Source organism: Marmota monax, unplaced genomic scaffold (assembly GCF_021218885.2).
Source record: "Marmota monax isolate L192 unplaced genomic scaffold, Marmota_monax_Labrador192_F-V1.1 WCK01_AAM20220418_F8-fsc00348, whole genome shotgun sequence".
In the NCBI taxonomy this organism is placed as follows: domain Eukaryota; kingdom Metazoa; phylum Chordata; class Mammalia; order Rodentia; family Sciuridae; genus Marmota; species Marmota monax.
In genome coordinates, this window is record NW_026695146.1 from 687,556 (window position 1) to 713,020 (window position 25,465).

Sequence of the window (25,465 nt, forward strand, 5' to 3'; positions counted from 1 at the left end):
CAAGGGCTAGCACCTGGGCCTTGGTGAATGAGAAAGGCCATGCTTGTCTGTGGAATTCTTATACTTCTGCAGCCTCCGTAGTTTGGACTGGCTCCTCCAGTCTAGAAACTCCTCCCAACTTGGTGTCCAGGCTAGTTTGTATTCTGGCTCAGACCATGTATAGGGGACTCACCCCTACATTCATGAGATCCCTTCAACCTGGGTTCACAGTGGGGGGGTTCGTGTACAGCAGCAGCCAGGGTAGCAGGGATTCACCCCTCCAGGTGGGATACCCCTCACACCTGGTTTTGTATGGGGGGCTCCTATAGAGCTGCAGCCAGGGTAACAGGGAGTTGGGGGAGCTAGTACAACACCCCAACCAGGGTAGAGGGGACTGACACCTCCAGGCAGAAGAACACTCCTACCTGAGTTTTGTGGGGATCCTGTATTCTGCTTCAGTCAGGTTATAAGTGTCTCGCCTGTACAGGTAAAGACCCCTCCAACCTGGGTGTCGAGGGGAGCTCATATGCCACCGCAGCCTGGGTAGAGGGCACTCGCCCTGCCAGGTTGGAGACCCCTCCCACCTGGGTGTCTGGAGGGGGGCTCTTATACCGCCAAATAAGATTAGCAGGGACTGGCCCTTCCAGGCGAGACCCCTCCCACCTGCGTAGCAGCATAGCTCCTATACCCTGCAGCCAGGTTAGAGGAGACTGGAACCTCCATTCAGGAAACCCCTCCCACCTGGGTGATTGGGGGAGCTCATATACCTCCCAGCCAGTGTAGAGGGACTAGTTTCTCCTGTTCAGAGACACCTCCCACATAGGTGTCCTGGGAGCTCTTATATGGCACTCCAAAGTAGAGGGGACTCACCCCTGCCGGTGGGAGACACCTCCCCCCTGGGTTCTGGGGTCTTGTATAGCTGTATACCATCAATGCCAGCGTAGATTGGACTTGACCTTCCAATGGGGAGATTAAACCAAACTGGGTGTCTGGGAGAGCTTGTATACCTGCACAGCTAGGATAGAGGGGACGTATCCCTCCAGGCGAGAGACCCCTTCCTTCTGAGTTTCCAGAGGAGCTCCTATATTGCCATAGGAAGGGTAGGGGAAACTTGCAACTCCAGGTGGGAGACCCCTCCCACCTGGGTGTCAGGTGGAGCAAGTATACTGCACCAGCCAGGGTAGAGAGGACTCCCGCCTCCAGGTGAGAGACCTGGCTCACCTGGGTGTGGATAGAGGAGCTCATATACCAACTGTAGCCAGGGTAATGGGGACTCACCCCTCCAGGGAGCAGACTCCTCCCACCTCGGTGTAGCTGGCAGCTTATATAACAATTTGGCCAGTGTAGAGGGACTCAGCCCTCCAGGTGGGAGATTCCTCTCTCCTGGGTGTCAGGAGATCTCATATACTGCAGAAGCTAGGGTAGAGGTTTCTTGCCCCTCAAGGAGGGAGACCCCTCCGAACAGGGTGTCAGGAGGAGCTCACCCTTCCTTTCAGGAGACCCCGCCCACCTGGGTGTAGGTGGAGGAGCTCATATACCACTCCAGCCAGGGTAGTGGGGACTCACCCCTCCAGGAAGGAGACCCCTCCCACATACCTGGTTGTAGCAGGGAGCTTGTATAACAGGTTAGGCAGGGTAGAGAGGACTCTCCTCTTTATATTGCAGACCTCTCCCATTTGGGTATGGTGGGGAGGGCTTATATACAGCCATATCCAGGATAGAGGGGACTCACCCCTCCATGCAGGGAGACCTCTCTCACCTTGAAGTCTGGGTGAGCTCCTACACCACTGAAGCCAAGGTAGAAGAGACTCGCCTATCTAGGCAGGAGACCCCTCACACCTGGATGTCTGGTGGAGCTCCTATACAGCGGCAGCCAAGGGAGAGCCCACTAGCCCCTCCAGGAGGAAGACCCCTCCCACCTGGGTGTCAGGGGAACTCATATACTTCTGCAGGCAGGGTAGAGAAGACATGCTTCTCCAGGCGAGAGACCCCTCCCATTTTGGTGCCAGGACGAGATTGTATTCCGCCTTAGCCAGGGTAGAGGGGACGTGTCCCTCCAAGCAGGAGACCCCTCCTACCTCAGTGTCAGGGGGAGCTCTTATACTGCTCAGCCAGGGTAGAGGGGACTCGCCCTTGCAGGCGGGAGAATTCTCCCACCTGGGTGTCCTGGGAGCTCTTATATGGCACCAGCCAAAGTAGAGTGGACTTCCCCCCTTCCAGGCAGGAGACCCTTGTACCTGGGTGTGTGTGGTGAGCTTGTATACCACTGCAGCCAGAATACAGTGTACTCACCTGTCAAGGTGAGAGACCCCTCCTACCGGTGTGTCAGTTTAGCTTGTATACCGCCATAGTCAGGGTAAACTAGACTCGCCCCTACAAGGCGGGAGACCCCTCCCATGTGGGTGTCAGATGGAGCTCTTATACTGCCTCAGCAAGGGTAGAGGGGACTCGCCCTTCCAGGGGTGAGACTCCTTCAACCTGTGTTTCCAGGGGAGCACCTATAGAGCCACAGGCTGGGTAGAGGCGACTCTACCCTCTAGGCTGGACACTCCTCACACCTGGTTGACAGGGGAATTCCTATACAACAGAAGACAGGGTGGAGGGACTCACCCCTCAAGGTGGGAGACCCCTGCCACCTGGGTGTGAGGGGTGAAGCTTTTATACCCTTGCAACCAGAGTAGAGGAAACTTGCTCCTTCAGGCAGGAGACCCTTCCCACCTTGGTGTCAGGGGTCTCCTTCAGGCAGGAGACCCCTCCCACCTTGGTGTCAGGGGGAGATCTTATACCACCACAGCCATGATAGAGGGTACTTTCCCCTTCAGGTGGGAGACCCATCCTATCTGGGTGGCTGGGGAGCTCCTATTCCACTTCATGTGGGGTAGAGGGAACTCTACCCTCCAGATGGAAGACCCCTTCCATCTGAGTGTCCTGGGGAGCTGCAATATTGCCACAGCAAGGTTAGAGGGAACATGTCCCTGCAGGTGGAAAACCCCTCCCACCTGGGTGTACTAGGAACTCTTATATGGAAAGAGCTAAAATAAAGGGGACTCGTCCTTCCAGGCAGGTACCCCTACCACCTGGGTGTCAGGGGAGCTTGTATATCTTTTATATCATGAAATCCAGAGTAAAGGGGACTCACCTGTCCAGGAGGAATACCACTACCACCTGTGTGTAGGGTGGTGCTTGTATACAACCTTATCAATTGTAAAGAAGACTTACTCCTACAGGTGGCAAACCCCTCCCACCTGGGTGTCTGGGAGAGCTTGTATACTGCCACATCCAGGGTAGAGGGGACTCATTGCTCCAGGAGGGAGACCTTATACCTCTGCAGCAAGTGTAAAGGGGACTCACCTCTCCAGTCGGGAGACCCCATAACCTGGGTGTCAGGGGGATCTCCTATACCGCCAGAGCCAGGGTAGAGGTGACACGCAACTCCAGGCGGAAGACCCCTCCCACCTGGGTTTCAGGGGAAACTCATATACTGCTGTACCCTGGGTAGCAGTGACTCACTCCTCCAAGAGGGAGACCCCTCCCATTGGGATAGCAGGGAGCTCTTATAACCCCAAAGCCAAGGTTGAGTGAACCCGGTCCTTCAGGTGGGATACCCTCCCACCTGGGGTGGATGGGCAGTGCCTATACTGCTGCAGCCAGTGTAATGGGGACTCGCTCCTCCAAGCAGGAGACTCCACCCCCCAGAGTGTCGTGTGGAACTTTTAGACCACCTTTGACAGGGTAGAAGTGGCTTGCCCTTCCAGGTGGGGACCCTCCAACCTGGCTGTATTCTGGAGCTAATATACCAACCCAGCCATGGTAGAAAGTATTTGCCCCTCCTTGCGGAAGACCCCTCCCACCAGGGTGTAAGTGGGACCTCATACACTGCCACAGCCAGGAGATAGGGGACTCGCCCATCCATGCAAGAGATGCCTCCCACCTTGTTGTCTAGAGCAGCTTGTATACCTCCACAAGCAGGGTAGAGGGGACTCTCTGCTCCAGTTGGGAGACCCTTCCCACCCATGTGTGAGGAGGATATTGTATACTGCCACAGCAAGTATGGAGGGGACTTGCTCATCCAGGTGGGAGACCCCTCCCACCAGGTTGTGTGTATGGGAGATCCTGTACCACCACAGCAAGGGTAGAGGGGACTCAACCATCCAGGCAGGAGATCTGTCCCACCTGGGCTTCAGGGAAAGCTATTATACAGCTGCAGCCAGGGTAGAGGAGACTAGCTCTTCCAGGAGGGAGACTCCATCCACCTGGGTGTCCTGGGGAGCTCCTATACCGCTAAAGCCAGGGTAGAGGGGACTTGCACATTCAGGCGGGAGAACATCCCACCTGGGTGTCAGGGGGAGTTCCTATACTGCTGCAGCCAGGATAGAGAAGACTTGCCCTTCCAGTCAGGAGACCCCTCCTACCTAGATGTCTGGTTGAGCTCCTATAACTTCGCAGCCAGGGAAGAGGAAACTTGCACCTCCAATCTTGGGACCCCTCCCACCTGGGTGTCTGAAGGAGCTTGATTACTTCAGTAGCCAGGGTAGAGGGGATTTGCCCCTTTCACCTGGGTGTTGGGGGGAGCTCCTATACTGGCACAGCCAGGATAGAGGAAACACACGCATGCAGGTGGAGGACACTCCCTCCTGGGTGTACTGAGAGCTCTTACATAGCAAGAGCTAAGGTAGAGGGGACTCACACTTCCAGGCAGGATACCCCTCCCACCTGGGTGTCCAGATCACTTTTATACTGCCAAAGCCATGATAGAGGGGACTCACCCATGTATGCAGAAGAACACTCCCCCCTCTGTGTAGTGGGGTGCGTATATACCGCCTTAGCCAGGGTAGAGAAGATTTGCCACTCTAGGTGAAAGACTCCTTCCACCAGGGTGTCTGGGAGACATTGTATATTGCCATAGCCAGGTAGAGGGGACTCATGGCTCCAAGCACGAGACCCCTCCCACCTGAGTATTGGTGAGATACTTTACATCAGCAGCCATGTTTCAGGGAACTCACCCTTCCAAGGGAGAGATCCATCCAAACTGGGTGTCATGGAAACCTAGTATACTACTGCAACCAGGGTAGAGGTGACTTGCCACTTCAGGTGGGAGACTCCTACCATCTTGGTATGGTGGGGGAGCTCACCCCTACAGGCATGAAATCCCTTACACCTTGGTGTCCCATGGCGTGGGGGCTCGGGTACAGCTTCAGACAGGGTAGCAGGGACTTGCCTCTCTAGGCGGGATTCCCCTTTCACCTGGGTGTCAGGGGAAGCTCATGTCTAGGTGCAGGCAGAGTAGCAGGGACTTGCCCCTCCAGGCAAGAGACCTTTCTCACATGGATTTGTAATGATGGCTCCTATAGAGCTGCAGCCAGGTAACAGGTATTTGGCCTTCCAGTCGGGAGACCTCTTTTACCTGGGTGTCTGGGTGAACTCATATAACTCCGTCAGCACGGTAGAGGGGACTCACCCCTCCACACAGGAGATGCCTCCCAAATGGGTTTTGGGGAAGCCAGTACATTGCCCCAACCATGGTAGAGGGGACTCTTGCCAACTCACCCCTCCAGGCAAGAAACCTCTCCCATTTTGGTTCCAGGGCAAGCTTGAATTCCGCCTTGGGCAGGGTAGAGGGAACTTGCCCCTGCAAGTGGGAGACCCCTTCCACCTGGGTGTTGGAGCAGGGCAGGTATATAGCTGCAGCTAGGGTAGCAGAGACTCTCCTCTCTAGGCAGGAGACCCCTTTCACCTGGTTGTCACGGGGAGTTCTTATCCCGCTACAACTATTGTAGATGGGACTGCCCCTCAAGGCAAGAGGCACTTCTCTCCTGTGTGTGTGGGGGAGCTCCTATATCTCCAAATCCAGGGTGAAGGGGACTCTCCCCTCCAGTTCGGAGACAACTAAAACCTGGGTTTCAGTGGGAGCTCCTATACCAACACAAGCAGTGTCCAGGGGTTTCTACCATCCAGGCGGGAGACTCCTCCCAACTGGGTGTCAGGAGAGCTCCTGTACTGCAGCATCCAGAGTAGAGAGGACTCGCCCCTCCAGGCTGGAGACCCCTTCCACCTGGGTGTCTCAGGGAGGTTGTATACTACCTTAGCCAGGGTAGAGGCGACTTGGCACTGCAGATGGGAGACCCCTTCCACCTGGGTGTGGAAGGTGCTGATATACCACTGCAGCCAGTGTAGAGGGTACTTGCTGCACCAGGCGAGAGACACCTTCCACCTTGGTGTCATGGGGAGGTTGTATACTGCCACAGCCAGGGTAGAGGGGACTTGCCTGAACAGGCAGGAGACCCCTCCCAACTGGGTGTCTGGGGGAATCTTGTATACCACCACAGCCACTTTAGAAGGGAGTCACCTCTCCAGGCGAAGACATCTCCCAACTGTGTGTCAAGGGGAGCTCATATACCACTGCATCCAGTGTAGCAGGGACTCGCCCATCCAGGTGAGAGACTCCTCCAACCTCGGTGTCAGGGGAGCTCCAGCCAGGTTAAGGGGGAGGAGTACCCTCTATCCTGGCTGCTGTAGTATAGGAGCTCCCCTGACACTGAGGTGCAAGGTGTCTACCGCCTGGAGGGAACAGTCCCTTATAACCTTCCTGCAGTGGTATAGGAGCTCACCAGGACATCCAGGTGGAAGGGGTCTCTGGCTTGGAGGGGAGAGTCCCCTCTAACCTGGCTGTGGTGGTGTATGAGCTCCCACAGACGCTCACACCTGGGTGTCATTTGGAACCAAGATGGGAGAGGTATCTAGCCTGTAGGGGTGAGTTGGCTCGCCCCTGGCTGCTGCTGTATAGGAGTTCCCGAGACACCCAGGTGGGAGGGGTCTCCTGCCTAGAGATGTGAGTCCCTTCTACCCTGGTTGCAGTGGTGTAGGAGCTCTCCCAACACCCAGGTGGGAGGGGTTGTGCATCAAGGAGGGGACTTGTCCCTCCAGGTGTGAGACCCCTTCCACTGGTTTTCTGAGGGAGCTCCTATACAACCACAGGCAGTGTAGAGGAGACACTCCCCACCTGGTGGTAGACCCCTCAAACCTGGTTGTCATAGGAACTCCTAAATTGCAGCAGCTAGGGTAGAGAGGACTCGCCATTCCTGGAAAGAGACCCCTCCCACCTGGGTGTCAGAGGCAGCTCTTATACACCTGCAGCCAAGGTAGAAGGGACTAGCAACTTCAAGTGGTAGACACATCCCATATGGGTATGGGAGGTGGAGCTCCTATACTGCAGCAGCCAGGTTACTGGGGACTTGCCCCTCCAGGCAGGAGACTCCTCCCACCTGGGTTTCACGGGAGGCTTGTGTACCACCTTAGCTCGGGTAGAGGGGACTCGCCTGTCCATGTGGAAGACCACTCCCACCTGTGTGTAGGGGGGCACTTGTATAGCGCCTTAGCCAGGCGAGAGAACAGTTTCCCCTCCAGGCATGAGACCCCTCCCACCTAGGTGGAAGGGGGAGCTCCTATACCATTGCAGCCAGGTAGATGGGACTCGCCCCTCTAGACTAGAAACCCAACCAACCTGGTTGTTAGGGAAAGCTAGGAGGGTCAAAAGAGGCCACTCTGAGGAGATACCTAGTGTATGGAGTTTGTGGGGGTGGTTGGTTGGCAGCCTGGACCCATTTGAGGAGGCAAGGCTAGAGATAGCAGGGAAAGCAAAAGGTCCTGGCAGTGCAAGGATACCATAGCACCAGTGGAACAGAGGAGAGCCACAGAATGCAGTCTATAAAAAGAGGCCTGAAACCAAGGGAAGATAAAGGGTCCTTGAGAAAGGCATCCAGGGGCTCAAGCAAGGAGCTGTGCCCAGTAATGGAGAGCCAAGTTCTAGCACCTGGGGTAGTGTGAATGAAAACAGATATGGATGGGGAGGGGAGGGATGGGAGAAATCTGAGCAGGTGGCACAGGGGGAGGAAGGCTGAAGGCCTAGGTCTACTGCAGGGTGTCAGGATTGGTAGCAGGGCACAGGCTGAGGGAGGCCAAAGGGCCCAGATAAGGGGCAGGGCTATATTTTCCCAAAGGGAACCCACAGGGCCATGAGGCCAGGTCAACTACCTGGCCTGGTGAGCATCCTGGGAAGGGGATCAGGAAAGTTGCCCTGGCAAATGAAGAAACATCAAGAGGACCAAAGGAGGGCACAGCCTCAAGGGCCGCAGGATGGGTGTGGGTGGGGTAAGGAGCTAAGACAAGGGACTTAGAGGAGGTCCCATGGCAGGGCATAGCAGGGAAGAGTGGAGTCAGTAACACATGGCTGCACTAGGGTACTGCAGTAAAGGGAAGTCAAGGGAGGAGAGAAGAGGCCCAAGTGAGGGGCCCTCAGACAAAACCCAGAAATTAAAGGAACAAGAAGGGACACCAGAGTCTCAAGTGAGGTGCCAGGCAAGGGAATGGAGTGCCAAGGGCCAGGGCCTGAGCAAGAGGCTTAGGACAGTGAACAAGACTTGGAAGAGAAGGCAAAGGATCAAGCATGGGGCAGTCAGGCTTCAGGCTCCAGGCCCAGTGCCACCTCCAGGTGTAAGAGTTCCTGGTGCAGGACCAAGCACCCAGAAAGAGTAAGTGGGCCAGGTGATGGGCAGGGCTCTGTTTCTCATAAGGCACTCTGGCCCAGGTGAGAATCCATAGAGAGAGATATGGCAAAGGAGCCCTGGCAATGGAAGGGGGCCAGAGGAGGGATATAGGAGGGCATGGCCAGGGGTCGTGGTGGGTGTGTGGTGGGTGGAGAGCCAGGACCCTAGCCAGGTGCTCAGACAGGGTATCCGCATGACCAACCTAGGATGAAGGACCCAAGGAGCAGGAGACTCATGAGCACCAGGGGAATTTGTGAGGAAATAGGGAGGATGAGCTGCATGAGGGCCATGAGACAGAGGGAGCCCTCTGGCAGGCCCAGGGGAGCCCTCTGTTGGGTTCAGGCAAGGGGGCCAAGAGTTCAGACCCAACATGAAGAGACTCCAAACTATGCGAAGGGACATGAGTAAAGCGGTCAGAGGCTCAAGGGAGCGCACAACACAGGAACAAGAGCTTCAAGGGTCTGGGTTAGGGAAGGCTGAAATAGCTTAAGGGCAGCATGCAAGTCCAGAGGGCAGGGCTGGTTTGGAGCAAGTCCCATGTTAACTGCCAGGCCTCAAGTTCAGGAAGTGAAGGGGACTCAGGAGAGTGTCAGGGATTTGTTTCCCAAAGGGAGCATTCAGGGTGCAGAGGGGAGCCAATTCCTCTCCTCTGCCCCAGGTGAGTAGATCCTTAGAGAGGGACATGGAATAAAGGAGGTGGGGCCAAAGAGGGTACTGTGAGGGGATACCTGGTGTACGGAAGTGTGTGTGGGGGTCATGCTACCAGGAACCATGCAAGTAGCATAGGCTAGGGAGAAGCAGGAAGAGTGGAGGTTCCAGGCAATTCCAGGATACCACAGCATGAGGAGATCAGAGGCTAGGCACAGGAGGGAGATGGCAAAAGGGGCCTGAAACCTAGGAACAGCGAAATGGTCCTCAAGAAGGGTAGCCAGGGTATCATAAGGAGCCAGGCCCAGTAATGGGGAGCCAAGTGCTAGCACTGGGCTTGGGTGAAAGAAAATAAATATGGAGTGGGAGCAGCGGGAGGGGAGAAAGTGAAGTGGGTGGCACAGGGGGAGAAAGGCTAAAGGCCTAGGACTACTGCAGTGTATCAGGGATCGGGATCAGGGTCCAAGTGTTGCCGAAGGGTCCAGGTAAGGGGCAGGCCTATGTTTTCCCAAAAGGAGCCCCAGGGCCAAGAGGCCAGGTCAAGTCATCGGGCCCTGTTGAGCATCCTGGAAAGAGAATCAGGAAAGCAGGCATGGCAGAGCAGAAAAAACAGGAGGGCCAAAGGAGGGCACAGCTTGAAGGGCCACATGAAGGGTGTGGGTTGGGAGAGGGCCAGGATCCCATCAAGGAGCCCTGGCAAGGGACTTAGAGGAGGGCCCAGGCCAGGGGAAAGCAGGGAAAACTGGGCCAGGAAGGTGGACCTGCTTTAGGGTACTGTAGTACAGGGAAGACAAGGGGAGCAGGAAAGTGGCCCCAGCCAGGGGCCCTCAGACAATGCTCAGAAATGTAGTGAGTAAGAAGGGCCACCATAGGCAAGTGAGGAGCCAGGCCATTGAATGGAGAGCCAAGGGCCAGGGCTTGGGCAGGGGGCTCAGGACACTGGACAAGATTTGGGAGAGAAGGCAGGGTTTCCAGCAGGAGGAAAACAGGCTCCAGGCCCAGGGCTACCTCCTGGTGTCAGGGTTCCTGGTGGAGGACCAAGCACCCAGAGAGAGCAAAGGGCCCATGTGAGGGGCAGAGCTCTGTTTTCCATAAGGCACCCTGGCTCAGATTTGAATCCAGGTACCTGGCAAATGAGGCCAGACAAGGGAAGGGGGCGAGGAGGAAGGCAAATAGTGGGCATGGCAGGGGGTCATGGTGGGTGCACTGTAGAGCGAGAGCAATGACCCAAGACAGGCCCCCAGGCAAGGGACCACCAAACTGATTGTGATGAGGGACCCAAGGAGCAGGAGACCTGAAAGCCCCAGGAAAAAGTATGAGGGTAAGGGAAGTTGGGGCTGCGTGAGAACCAGGAGATAGAGGGAAGTGCAAGAGGCACCTAGCTGAGCCGGCTGGGGGGCCCAAGTAAAGGGCCCCCAGGACAGACCCAACATGAATAGACGCCATGCTTTGCCAAGGGACATGAGGAACATGGTCACAGGCTCAGGTGAGCGCCCAGGCCCAGAGACTGGAGCACAAAGGGTCAGGGTTAGGGAGGGCTGGGATGGCTTAAGGGAAGCATCCAAATACAGAGGGAAGGGGAGGGAAGGGAGGAGATTGCTCAGGGCTGGGCTGGAGCAAGTCCCATGTTAACTGTCAGGCCTCAAGGTACAGGTGGTGAAGGGGACTAAGGTGATTGGCAGGGCTGTGCTTCCCATTGGAAGCATTCAGTGTGCAGAGACCAGCCAATTCTGCTCCTCTGCCCCAGGTAAGTAGATCCTCAGACAGAAACCTGTACCAATGAGGGGAAAAGAGGGTACTGTGAAGGGATAACTGGCATGTGGAGCTTGGCCGGGTCAGTGAGCAGCAAGACCAATTTTAGCAGCCTAGGCTAGAGCAAAGTAGGGGTAGCAATGGGTCCAGGTAGTGCCAGGATACCACAGCATGAGGGAATTAGAGGGCAGTTATAGGAGGGGGCTGGTAAAAGGGGCCTGAAACCAAAGGACAGGGACTGGTTCCTGAAGAAGTGCAGGCAGGGTCTCAAGCAAGGAGCCAGACTCAGCAATGGAAATCCATGTGCTACCACCTGGGCCTTGGTAAATGAAAAAGACATGGTTGCTGTTGGAGCTCTTATACTTCTGCAGCCTGGATAGAGCCCACGGGATCCTCCAGGTGAGAGACCCCTCCCACCTTGGTATCCAGGCTACCTGGTATTCTGCATCAGCCCTTGTAGAGGGGACCCAACCCTACAGTCATGAGATCACTTCCACCTCTGTGCCCAGTGGGGGGTGGCTAGTGTACAGCTGCAGGCAGGGTATCAGAAACTCCTCCCTCCAGACTGGATACCCCTTTCACTTGGGTGTCAGGGGGAGCTCTTATCTAGGCACAGCCAGAGTAACAGGGACTGGCCCCTACAGGCAGGAGACCCCTCACACCTGGGTTTGTACAGCAGGCTCCTACAGAGCTGCAGCCAGGGTAACAGGGACTCTCCCCTCCAAGCAAGAGACCCCTTTCACTTGGGTGTGGTGGGGAACTCATATACCTCCGCAGGCAGGGCAGAGGGGACATGCCCCTCCAGGAAGGAGATGCTTCCCAACTGGGTGACCAGGGAGCTAGAACCCTGCCCCAACCATGGTAGAGCAGAATCCCACCTCTAGGTGGGAGACCCCTCCCACCTGAGTGTTGGGGAGATCTTGTGTACTGCTTCAGCCAGTTTAGAGGGGACTCGCCTCTCCTGGCAAAGACCCCTCCAACCTGGGTGTCAAGGAGAGCTCATAAATATACCACCACAGCCAGGATAGAGGGCACTTGTACAACCATGCTGGAGACCACTTGTCCCGCCATGCTGGAGAGTCTGTGGGGACTCTTATTCTGCTGAGTCAGGGTGGCAGGGACTTGCCCTTCCAGGGGAGAGAACCCTCCCACCTAAATATCAGGGGAGCTCCACTACCACTGCAGCCAGTTTAGAGGGGACTCAAACCTCTAATGGGGAAACTCCTCCCATCTGGGTGACTGGGGGAGCTCCTAACCTCCCACCCAGGGTAAAGGGGATTCGCACCTCCAGTTGGGAGACCCCACCCAACTGGGTGTCTGGGGAAGCTTGTATACCTGCACAGCTAGGATAAAGGAGATTCCCTGCTATAGGTGTGAGAACCTTCCTACTAGAGTGTCAAGGGGAACACTTATCCTGCCATAGTGTGGGTACAGGGATTTGCCCTTTCAGGCAGGATTCCCCTTCCATCTGGGTTTCAGGAGGAGCTCTTATACCGCCACAGCCAGTGTAAAGGGGTCGCACCCCTTCCAGGAAGGAGACCCCTTGATGCTCTGAGTCCATGGGAGCTCCTATATCTCCACAGGAAGGATAGGGAAACTCGCCACTCCAGGAGGGAGACCCCACTCACCTTGGTGTCCGGTGAAGCTATTATACTGCACCAGCCAGGGTAGAGGGGACTCACCCCTCCAGGCTGGAGAATCCTCACACCTGGGTGTCAGTGAAACTCATATACTACAGTACCCATGGTAGAGGGTTCTTGCCACTCCATGCGGGAGATCTCTCCCACCAGGGTGTCAGGGGGAGCTCATACACTGCGGCATCCAGGGTAGATGGAACTCTCCCCTTTATATTAGAGACCCCTCCCATGTGGGTATGGTGGGGAGGGCTCATATACAGCCATATCCAGGTTAGAGGGGACTCACCCCTCCATGCAGGGAGACCTCTCCCACCTGGGAGTCTGGGGGAGCTCCTACACCACTGAAGTCAGGGTAGAAGAGACTCACCTATATAGGCAGGAGAAACCTGGCACCTGGATGTCTGGGGGACCTCCTATACAGCAGCAGCCTGCAGTATAGGAGGAAGACCCCTCCCACCTGGGTGTCAGGGGAAACATATATACTGCTACAGCCAGGGTAGAGAAGACATGCTCTTCCAGGAGAGAGACCCCTCCCATCTTGGTTCTAGTGTGAGTTTGTATTCCACCTTAGCCAGAGTAGAGGGGGCTTGCCCCTCCAAGCGGGAGACCCCTCCCACCTGGGTTTCAGGGAGAGCTCTTATACCGCTCAGCCAGGGTAGAGGGGACTCGCCCCTGCAGGCGGGAGAATTCTCTCACCTGGGTGTCCTGGGAGCTTTTATATGGCACCAGCCAATATAGAGTGGACTTTCACCCTTCCAGGCAAGAGACCCCTTTTACCTGGGTGTGGGCTGTGAGCTTATATACTGCCACAGGCAGGATACAGGAAACTCCCCTGTCAAGGCGAGAGACCCCTCCTACCTGTGTGTCAGGAGGAGCTCTTATACTGCCTCAGCCAAGGAAGAGGGGACTTCCCCCTTCAGGCATGACATCTCTTCCACCTGGTTGTCTGGGGGAGCACCTATGGAGCCACAGTCAGGGTAGAGGGCACTTACTCTCCAGGCTGGGATACTCCTCACACCTGGATGTCAGGGGAACTCCTATACCACAGTAGCAAGTGTAGAGGGGACTCGTCTCTCCAGTTAGGAGACCACATAACCAGGGTGTCAGGGGGAGCTCCAGAGCCAGGGTAGAGAGAACACACATCTCCAGATGGAAGCACTTCCCAACTGTGTGTCACAGGAAACTCATATACTGCTGCAGCCAGGGTAGAGTGAACATGTTCCTCCAGGCGAGAGACCTCTTCCAACTTGGTTCCAGGGCGAACTTGTATTCTGCCTTAGCATGGGTAGAGGGGACTCACCTCTTCAGGTGGGAGACCCCTCCCACCTGGGTTTCAGTGGGTTCTCTTATTCCACTGAAGCCATGGTAGAGGGGACTCGACCCTCCAGGAGGGAGATCCCATTAACCTGAGAGTTCTGAAGAGCTCCTAGAGCCCTGAAGCCAAGATAGGGAGGATTCGCCCCTCGAGGCAGAAGACACCTCCCTCCTGGGTATCAGGGGGAGTTCCTACACTGCTGCAGCTAGGATATAGTGGACTTGCCCTTCCAGTCAGGAGACCCCTCCCATATGGGTGTCTGGCTGAGCTCCTCTACCTCCAAAGAAAGGGTAGAGGGGACTTGCCCATCCAATCATGCGACGCTACCCACATGGGTGTCCGCGGGAGCTCCTATAGTGACACAGTCAGGGTAGAGGGAAAACACCCCTGCAGGCAGAAGGCCCGTCCCACCTAGGTTTACTGAGAGCTCTCCTATGGAAAGAGCTAAAGTAGAGGGGACGCACCCTTCCAGGTGGGATACCCCTCCCACCTGGGTGTCTGGGGATCTTGTATACCACCAAAGTCAGGGTAGAGGAGACTCGCCCTTCCATGCGGAAGTTCACTCCAACCTGTGTGTCTGGAGGGTGCTCCTATACCGCCTTAGCTAGGGTAGGGAAGACTTGGTCCTCCAGGTGGGAGACCCCTCCAACCTGGGTGTCTGGGAGAGCTTGTATACCGCCCCAGCCAGGGTAGGGAAGACTCATTGCTTGAGGTGGGAAACCCCTCCCTTCTGGGTGTCAGAGGGAGCTCATATAACCCTGCAGCCAATGTAGAGGGGACTCACCTCTCCAATTGGGAGACCCCATAACCTGGGTATAGCGGGGAGCTCCTATACCACTCCTATATTGAGACAGGGGAGAGGGGACTCAACACTTCAGGTGGAATATCTTGTTCACCTGGTTGTCAGGGGAGTTCATATACTGCCACATGTAGGGAAGAGGGGACTCACCACTAGAGGCAGGAGACTTCTCCCACCTGGGTGCAGGAGGGGACCTCCTATACCACTGCAGCCAGGGTAGTGGTAACTCACCTCTCCAGGCTAGACAATCCCCCATCTGGGTGTCAGGTGGAGATCCTTTACCACAGCAGCCAGGGTGGAGGGGACTTGCCCCTCCAGGTGAGAGACCCATCCATCCTGGATGTCAGGGAGAGCTAGTAAACCACTGAAGCCTGTGTAAAAGGGAATTGCCCCTTCAGGTGGGAGAACCCTCCCATCTGGGTATGGGGGGGAGCTTGTATACCACAGCAGCCAGAACAGAGAGGAATCGCCACTCCAAGCAGGAGACCCTCCCACCTGGGTGTCTGGGAGTGCTGGTAGAACCCCTCAGCCAGGGTAGAGGGAAGTCACCCCACTAGGATCGAGACCCCTTCCACCTAGATGTCAAGGGAAGCTCCTTAATCCTTTCAACTAGGATATAATGGACTCGCCCCTCCAGGCAGAAGTCCGCTCCCACCAGGTGTCAGGTGGAGCTCATATACCCCACCAGCCAGGGTAGAGGCAACTTGCACCTCTAGGTGAGAAACATCTCCCACCAGGAAATGGGAGTAACTCCTATACCCCCTTAGGCTGGGTAGAAGGGACTCACCACTCAAGGTGGAAGACCCCTCCCACCTGGGTTTCTACTTGAGCTTCTATACCTCCACAGCCAGGGTAGTGGGGACTTGCCCCTCTAATTGGGAGACCCCTCCCTCTTGGGTGTCCTGGGGACTTGATTACTGCAGGAGCTAAGGTAGAGGGTACTTGCCCCTACAGGTGGGAGACCTCTCCCACCTGGGTGTAGTGAAAGCTCTTATATGGCAAGAGCTAAAGTAGAGGGACTCACCCTTCCATGAGGTATATAACTCCCACCTGGGTATCTAGGAAATCTTGTATACAGCCACAGCCAGGGTAGAGGGGACTCATTGCTCCAAGTGGTAAAAATTTCCCCTCTGGTAGTCTGGGGGAGCATGTATACCCCCGAAGCCAGTGTAGAGGAGAATCGCCCCTCCATTCAGGAGACCCCATATACTGGGTGTCGGGGAGGTCCTATATAGCGAGAGCCAAGGGAGTGGGGACTGGACTCTCCAGGCAGAAGATCCCTTCCATCTGGTTGCCAATGGAGTTCATATACTGCCAATAGTAGTGTAGAGGGGACTTGCCATTCTAGGCGGTAGACCCCTCCCACCTGGGTGTAGGGGGGACATCCAATAACACCGCAGCCAGGGTAGAGGGGACTTGCCTCTCCAGGCCAAAGACCCTCCCACCTGGGTATTTGGGCCATATACTTTACTGCCACAGCCAAGGTAGAGGGAATTTGCCCCTCCAGGTGAGAGACCCATCCAATCTGAGTGTTAGGGAAAGCTAGTAAATCACTGCAGCCAGGAGAGAGGAGACTCGCCTCTTCAGGCTGGACACCACTCCCATCTGGGTATGGCGGGGAGCTCGTATACCACAGCAGCCAGAATAGAGGGCTCTTGCCCCCCAAAGTAGGAGACCCCTCCAACCTGGGTGTCTGGGAGGGCTGGTAACCCCCTCAGCCAGGGTAGAGGGATGTCACCCCTCTAGGCAGGCCATCCCTTCCACCTAGGTGTCAGGGGAAGCTCATTAACTGCTGCAGTCAGGGTAGAGTGGACTAGACCCTCCAGGTTGAAGACCCCTCCCACCTGGGTGTCAGATGGAGTTCATATAACCCAGCAGCCAGTGTAGAGGCAACTTGCACCTGAGGCAATAAACACCTCCCTACTGGGAATGGGAGTGACTCCTATACCGCCTTAGCCTTGTAGAGGACACTTGCCCCTCCAGGCAGAAGACACCTCCCACCTGGGTGGCAGTTGAGCTCATATTTCTTAGTAGCCAGGTTAGGGGCAAAATCTCCAGGAGAGAGACAACTACCATTTGGGGATGGGGGTAACTCCTATACCGCCTTAGCCAGGATAGAGAGGACTCGCCCCTCCAGTCTTGTGACCCCATAACCTGGGTGTCAGGAGAACACCTATACTGCCAGAGCCAGGGAACAGGAGACTCGACCCACCAGGCGGAATATCTCTTCCACCTGGTTGTTAGGGGAGTTAATACACTCCCACAAGCAGGTTAGAGGGGACTTGCCATTGAAGGCAGGAGATCCCTCCAACCTGAGTGTAGGGGGGAACCTCCTTTATGACTGCAGACAGGATAGAAGGGACTCACCTCTCCAGGATGGAGTCCCTCCAACCTGGGTGTCAGGGGGAGGTCCTTTACCCAGAAACCTGTGTAGAGGGGACTTGCCACTTCAGGCGAGAGATCCCTCCATCCTGGGTGTCAGGGAAATCTAGTAAACCACTGCAGCCAGGGTAGAGGGGACTTGTCCCTTCAAGAAGGAGACTGCTACCATCTGGGTATGGTGGGGAGCTCCTATACCACAGCAGCCAGAAAAGAGGGGACTCACACCTCCAAGCAGGAGACCCCTCCCAGAGACCCCTCCCACCTGGGTGTCTGGGAAAGCTAGTACACCCCGTCAGCCAGGGTAGAAGGAAGTCACCCCACTAGGCAGGAGACCCTCCCACATGGGTGTCACAGGAAGCTCCTTAACCTCTGCAGCCAGGGTAGAGTGGAATCGCCCCTCCAGGAGGAAGAACCCTCCCAGCTGGGTATCAGGTGGAGCTCATATACCCCAGCAGCCAGGCTAGAGGTAACTTGCACATCCAGGTGAGAAACACTTCCCACCTGGGAATGGGAGTAACGCCTATACACCCTTAGCCCAGGTAGAGGCGACTCCCAGGTCCAGACGGAAGATCCATCACACCTGGGTGTCAGGTGGAGCTCATATACTCCAGAAGCCAGGGTACAGGCAACTCGCACCTCCAGGAGAGATAAACCTCCCACCTAGAAATGGGGGTAACTCCTATACTGCCTTTGCCAGGATAGAAAGGACTCGCCCCTCCAGGTGGAAGACCCCTCTCACCTGAGTGTCTGGAGAGGGGGGGTTATATAGCTGTAGCTGGGGTAGCGGCGACTTGCACTCCATGCAGGATAGCCCTCCCCACTGAGGGTAGGAGTGGGACTCTTATACCCCCGCAGCCAGGGTTGAGGGGAATCGCTCCTTCAGGTGGCAGACCCTCCCACCTGGGTGTCACTGGGTACTTGTAATACCACCTTAGCCAGGGTAGAGGAGAATTGCCCATCCAGGTTGGAGAACCCTCCAACCTGGCTTTCAGTGGGAGCTCATATACCGCCACAGACAAGGAAGAAAGTACTTGCCCCACCTGGCAGGAGTCCCCTCCAACCAGGGTGTAAGTGGGAGCTCATATACCACCACAGCCAGGATAAAGGGGACTCGCCCCTTCAGGCAGGAGACCTCTCCCACCGGGGTTTCAAGGGGAGCTCTTATATCACTGCAGCCATGGTAGAGGGTACTTTCACATTCAGGCGGGGAACCCCTGCTATTTGGGTGTCAGGGGGAGCTCCTCTACCACCGCATCCAGGGAAGAGGGGAATCACCCCTCCAGGTGGGATAACCCTCCCACCTGTGTTCTGTGGAGCTCCTATACCACTGCAGGTGGGGTATAGGGAATTCAACCCTCAGATGGGAGACCTGTTCCATCTAGGTGTCCTGAGGAGCTCCTATACTGCTGCAGTAGGTTAGAGGGGTCTCTAGCCTCCTGGTCAAAGACTCCTTTCATTTGGTTGTCAGAGGATCTCCTATACTGCAGCAGTCATAGTAGAGGGGACTCCCACCTTTAGGCGGGAAAACCCTCCTACCTGGGTGTCAAGGAAAGTTCCTACACCACTGCAGCCAGGGTAGAGCAGATTTGCCCTTCCAGTTTGCAGACTCCTCCCAACTTGGGTGTCTGGATGAGCTCCTATACCTCTGCAGCCACGATAGTGGGGACTCACACCTCCAATTGGGAGACCCTACATCCAGGGTGTCTGGGGGAGCTTGATTACTGCAGCAACCAGGATAGAGGGGACTCACACTTCCAGGCAGTATATCCCTACCATCTGGGTGTCTGGGAAAAAATTTATACAGCCATAGCCAGGGGAGAGGCGACTCATTTATTCTGTCAGGAGACCCCTAACAAAGGGGTGTCTGGGGAGCTCATATACCCACAAGCCAGTGTAAAGGGGACTTGCCCTTCAGTCAGGAGACCCCATAACCTAGGTTTCCAGGGGAGTTCCTATACCACAAGAGCCAGGGGAGAGGGGAATAGAATCTCCAGGCGGACGATTCATTCCACCTGCCTTTCAGGGGATTTCATATACTGCCACAGAAGATAAAAGGGACTCGCTACTGGAGGTGGGATACCCCTTAATCCTGGGTGTAGGGGGGAACTCCTATACAACTACAGCCAGGGTAAAGTGGACTTGTCTCTCCAGGCTGGAGATCCACCCAGCTGGGTGTCAGGGGAAGAACCTTTACCACCACACCCAGGGTGAAGAGGACTCCACCCTCCAGGGGAGAGACCCATCCAACCTGTTTGACAGGGAAAGCTAGAAAACCAGTGCAGCCAGGGTAGAGGGGTCTTGCCTTTCCAGGCCAGAGACCCTTCTACCTGGGTGTCAGGGGTAGATAATTTCCCACAGCAGCAAGTGTAGAGGGGACTCGTCCCCCCAGGTGGGAGACCTCACCCACCTGGATTTCAGGGAGAGCTCTTATTCCACTGCAGCTAGGGTAGAGAGGACTCACCTCTCCAGCCAGGACACCTCTCCCACCTGAGTGTCAGGGGGAGTTCCTACACTGCTGCAGCCAGGGTAGAGTGGACTTGCCTTCCAGTAAGGAGACCCCTTCACCTGGGTGTCTAGGTGACCTCCTCTACCTCTGCAACAATGATAGAGGGGACTCACCCATCCAATCTGGAGACTATTCCCACCTGGGTGTCTGAGGGAGCTTGATTACTGCAGCAGCCATTTTAGAGGGGATTTGCCCCTAAAGGTGGGAGACTCCTCCCACCTGGGTGTAGAGGTGATCTCCTATAACACTGCAGCCAGGGTAGAGGGGACTCACCACTCCAGGCAAGAGACACCTCCCTCTGGATGTCAGAGAATGCTAGTAAACCACTGCAGCCAGGTAGAGGGGACTCACCCTTTAAATTAGGAGATCACTCCCATCTGGGTATGGGGGTGGGCTCCTATATCAGAGCAGCCAGAATAGAGGGGACTTGTCTCTCCAAGCAGGAGATGCCTCCCACCTGGGTGTCTGGGAAAACTAGTAAACCCCTGCAACCAGGGTAGGGGGATGTCACCCCTCTAGGAAGGAGACCCCTCCACCCTGGGGGTCAAGGGAAGCTCCTTAACCTCTGCAGACAGTGTAGAGTGGACTCACACCTCCAGGAGGAAGACTCCTCCCACCTGGTTGTCAGGTGGAACTCATACACCCCAGCAGCCTGGTGGAGGCAACTCCCACCTCCAGGCGAGAATCACCTCCTAACTGGGAATGGGAGTAACTCCTATACCCCCTTAGCCCAGGTAGACTGGACTTGCCCCTCTAGGCGGAAGACCATTCCTACCCAGGGGGAAGGTGGAACTAATATACCCCAGCAGCCCAGATAGAGGCAACAAGCACCTCCAGGTGAGAGACACCTCCCATCTGCGAATGGGGGTAACTCCTATATGGCCTTACCCAGGGTAGAGGGACTCTCCCTTTAAAGTGGGAGAGCTCTCCCATATGGGTATGGGGGGGCTCATATATCACAGCAGCCAGAATAGAGGGGACTCGCCCTCCAAGAAGGAGACTCCTCCCACCTGGGTGTCTGGGGAAATTGGTAAACCCCTGCACCCAGGGTAGGGGGAAGTCACCCCTCCAGGCGGGAGACCCCTTCACCCTGGGGGTCAGGGGAATCTCCTTAACTACTGCAGACAGGGAAGAGTGGACTTGCCCCTCCACGAGGAAGACCCCTCCCACCTGTGTGTCAGGTGGAACTCATATATCCCAGCGGCCAGTGTAGAATCAACTCCCACCTCCAGGTGAGAAACACCTCCTACCTGGGAATGGGAGTAACTCCTATACCCCCTTAGCCCAGGTAGACTGGACTCGCCCCTCTAGGTGGAAGACCCCTCCCACCTGGGTGTAAGGTGGAACTAATATACCCCAGCAGCCCAGATAGAAGAAACATGCACCTCCAGATGAGAGACACCTCCCACCTGCGAATGGTGGTAACTCCTATATGGCCTTAGCCAGGGTAGAGGGGACTTGCTCCTCCAGTCGGGAGACGCCTCCCAAATGGATGTCTGGTAATGGGGGATTCATATGTAGTTGAAGCTTGGGTAGCAGCAACTCATCCCTTCAGGCGGGAGACCCCTTCCTACTAGGGTAAGAGGGGGCTCTTATACCCCTGCAGCCAGGGTTGGGAGGACTTGCCTTTTCAGGCGGGAGATCCTCCCACCTTGTGTCAGGGGTAACTTGTACACCACCTTAGCCAGGGTAGAGGAGACTTGCCCATCCAGGTGGGATACCCCTCCAACCTGGTTATCAGTGGGAGCTCTTATACCATCATAGCCAGGGAAGAAATGGCTTGCCCTTCTTGTTGGGATATCCCTCCAACCAGCATGTCAGGGGGTATCATATACCACCATAGCCAGGATAGAGGGGACTCACCACTTCAGGCAGGAGACCCCTCCCACCTGGGTATCAGGGGGAGCTCTTATACCACTGCAGCCATGGTAGATGGTACTTTCCCCTTCAGGCAGGAGAACCCTCCCACCTGGGTGTTGGGGCGAGCTCCTATACCGCCAAATCCAGGGAAGAGAAAACTCGTCCCTCCAGGCAGGAGACTCCTCATATCTGGGTGTTGGGGAAACTCCTATACCACTTCAGGCGGGGTAGAGGGAACTCTACACTCCAGGCTGGAGACCTCTTCCATCTGGGTGTCCTGGGGACCTCCTATACCACTGCAGCAGAGAAGAGGGGACTCTAGCCTCCTGGCTGGAGGCTCCTCCCCATTGGATGTCAGGGGAGCTCCTATAAGGCAGCAGCCAGGGTAAAGGGGACTCCACCTCTAGGTGGGAGACCCCTCCCACCTGGGTGTCTGGGAGGGCTGGTGCACCCCATCAAACAGGGTAGAGGAAAGTTACCCCTCTAGGCGGGAGACCCTTCCCACCTGGGTGTCAGGTGGATCTCATATACCCCAGCAGACAGGGTAGAGGCAACTTGCACCTCCATGCGAGAGACATCTACCACATGTGAATGGGGAAACTCCTATACTGCCTTAGCCAGAGTAGAGGGGACTCCTCCCTCCAGAAGGAAGACTGCTCCCACATGGGTGTCTGGTGAGGGGGGGTTTGTATACAGCTGCAGCTGGGGTACCAGCAACTCACCTTCCAGGCGGGATACCTCTCCCTATTGAGGGTAGGAGGGGGCTCTTATATATCCACAGCCAGGGTTGAGGGGACTCACCCCTTCAGGTGAGAGACCCTATCACCTGGGTGTCATATGGAACTTCTATACTACCTTATCCATGGTAGAGGAGACTTGCCCATCCAGGAGGGAGATCCCTCCAATCTGACTTTCAGCAGGAGCACATATACCACCACACCCAAGGAAGAAAGTGCTTGTCCCTCTTGGTGGGAGACCCCACCAACCTGGGTGTCAGTGTGAAATCATATACTGCCACAGCCAGGATAAAGGGGACTTGCCCCTCCAGGCAGGAGGCCACTTCCACCTGGGTATGAGGGGGAGCTCTTATACCACTACAGCCTTGGTAGAGGGTACTTTCCCCTTCAGGTAGGATACCCCTACCACCTGGGTGTCTGGGAGAGCTTGTATACAGCCACAGCCAGAGTAGAGGGGACTCATTGCTCCAGGTGGGAGACCATTCCCATCTGGGTGTCTGGGGGATCTCCTATAGCCCCACAACCAATGTAGAGGAGACTCGCCCCTCCATTCAGGAGACCCCATATCCTGAGTGTCAGGGGAGCTCCTATACAGCCAGAGCCAAGGGAGTGGGGACTCGACCCTCCAGGTGGCAGATCCCTTCTACCTGGTTGTCAGTTCATATACTGCCATAGCAGGGTAGAGTGGACTCGCCAGTGGAGGCAGGAGAATCCTCCCACCTGGGTGTAGGGGGGACCTCCTATACCACTGCAGCCAGGGTAGAGGGGACACAACTCTGCAGGATGGAGACCCTCCTACCTGAGTGTCAGGGGAATATACTTTACTTCTGCAGCCAGGGTGGAGGGGACTCAACCCTCCAGGCGAGAGCCCCACCAAACTGGGTGTCAGGGAAAGCTACTAAACCACTGGTTCCAGAGTAGAGGAGACTCGTCCCTTAAGGCAGGAGACGTCTCTCAACTGAATATGGGGGAGAGCTCATCTGAGTATGGGGGCGGGGGAGCTTATATACCACAGAGACAGAATAGAGGGGACTCACCCCTACAAGCAGGAGACCCCTCCCACCTGGGTATCTGGGAGAGCTGGTACACCCCCTCAGCCAGGGTAGAGGGAAGTCACCCCTCTAGGCTGGAGTCCCCTCCCACCTGGGTATCCTGGAAGCTCCTTAACCGCTGCAACCAGTGTAGAGTGGACTCGCCCTCCAGGCTGAAGACCCCTTCCACCTGGGGGTCAGGTGGAGCTCAAATATCCCAGCAGCCAGGGTAGAGGCAACCTATACATCCATGTGAGAAACACCTCCCACCTGGGAATGGGAGTAACTCCTATATCACCTTAGCCAGAGTAGAGGGGACTCACCCCTCCAGGTTTAAGACCCCTCCCAACTGGTTGTCAGGGGGAGCTCATATACCCCAGCAGCCAGGTTAGAGGAGACTCATACCTCCAGGCGAGAGACACATCCCAACTAGAATGGGGTAACACCTATACTGCCTTAGCCAGGGCAGAGGAAACTATCCCCTCCAGGTGGAAGACCGCTCCCACATGGGTATCTGTAAGTGCAGGGTTCGTATTCAGCTGCAGCTGGAGTAGCAGCTACTTGCCTCCAAAGGCAGGAGACTCTTCCACCTTGGTGTGTGTGTGGGAGCTCATATAACACTGCATCCAGGCTAGTGGGCCTCGCATCTCCAGGCAGGGGACCCATCCCACCTGGGTGTCACGGGGAACTTGTATACCACCTTAGCCAGGGTAGAGGAGACTGGCCCATATACTTGGGAGACCCCTACAAACTGGCTGACAGCAGTAGCATATATGCCACCGCTTCCAGGATTATAAAGTACTTGCCCCTCCTGGCGGGAGATCCCTCCCACCAGGGTGTCAGTGGGAGCTCATATACTGTCACAGCCAGGTAGAGGGGACTCCCCCGTCCAAATGGGAGAGCCCTCCCACCTGGGTGTCTGGGGAACTTGTATACCTCCAAAGCGAGTGTAGCAAGGACTCACTGCTCCAATCAGGAGACCCTTCCCACCTGTGTCAGGGGGATCTCTCATACCACCACAGCAAGTGGAGAAGGGAATGGCTCTTCCAGGCAGGAGAGCCATCCCACCTGGGTGTGTGTGTAGGAGATCCTATACTGCCACAGCCAAGGTAGAGGTGACTTGCTGCTCCAGGAGGGAGAACCCTCTCACCTGGGTTTCAGCAGCAGCTCCTATACCACTGAAGCCAGTGTAGAGGGGATTCGCCTCTCCAGGAGAGGACAGCTTCCACCTGGGTGTCCTGGGGAGCTTCTATACCTCTGAAGCCAGGGTAGAGGGGACTTGCACCTCTAGGCGGGAGACCCATCCCACCTGGATGTCAGGGGGAGTTCCTACACTGCTTCAGCCAGGGTAGAGCAGACTTACCCTTCCAGTCTGGAGAACCCTCCCATCTTGGTGTCTGGGTGATCTCCTATACCTCCACAGCCAGGGTACAGCCGACTCACTCCTCTAAAGGGGAGACCAATCTGAAAAGGGTGTCCTGGGGAGTTTTGTTACTGCAGCAGCCAGGGTAGAGGAGACTCGCCCCTACTGGTGGGTGACCCTTCCCACTTGGTATAGGGGGGAGCTCCTATACTGCCACAGCCAGAGTAGAGGGAACATGCCCCTGCAGGTAGAAGACCCCTCCCACCTGGGTGTAATGGGAGCACTTATATGGCAAGAGGTAAAGTAGAGGGTACTTGCCCTCCAGGGGAGATACCCCTCCTATCTGAGCTTGTACACCACCAAAGGGGAGCTTGTATACCACCAAAGGCAGGGTAGAGGGGACTCTCCCTTTCATGCAGAAAACCACTCCCACCTGTGTGTATGGGGGGGAGCTTGTATACAGCCTTAGTCAGGGTAGAGAAGACTTTCCATTCTAGGCGAAAGAACACTCCCACCTGGGTGTCTGGGAGAGCTTGTATACCACCACATCAAGGGTAGAGGGGACCCATTGCTCCAGACAGGAGATCGCTACCACTTGGGTGTCGGGGAGCTCAAATACCCCCGCAGCCAGTGTAGAGGGGACTCGTCTCTACAGTCGGGAGATCCCATCCATGGGAGTATGGGGGAGGTCCTATACCTACACAGAGATGGGACTCAACCCTCCAGGTGGAAGATCCCTTCCACCTGGTTGTCAGTGGAGTTCATATACTGCCACAGTCAGGGTAGAGGGGACAAGCCATTGAGGCGGGAGACACCTCCCACCTGAGTGTATGGGAAGGCACCTATACCACTGTAGCCAGGGTAGAGGGGACTCCCCTTTCCAGGCAGACGACTTCTCACAACTGGGTATTGG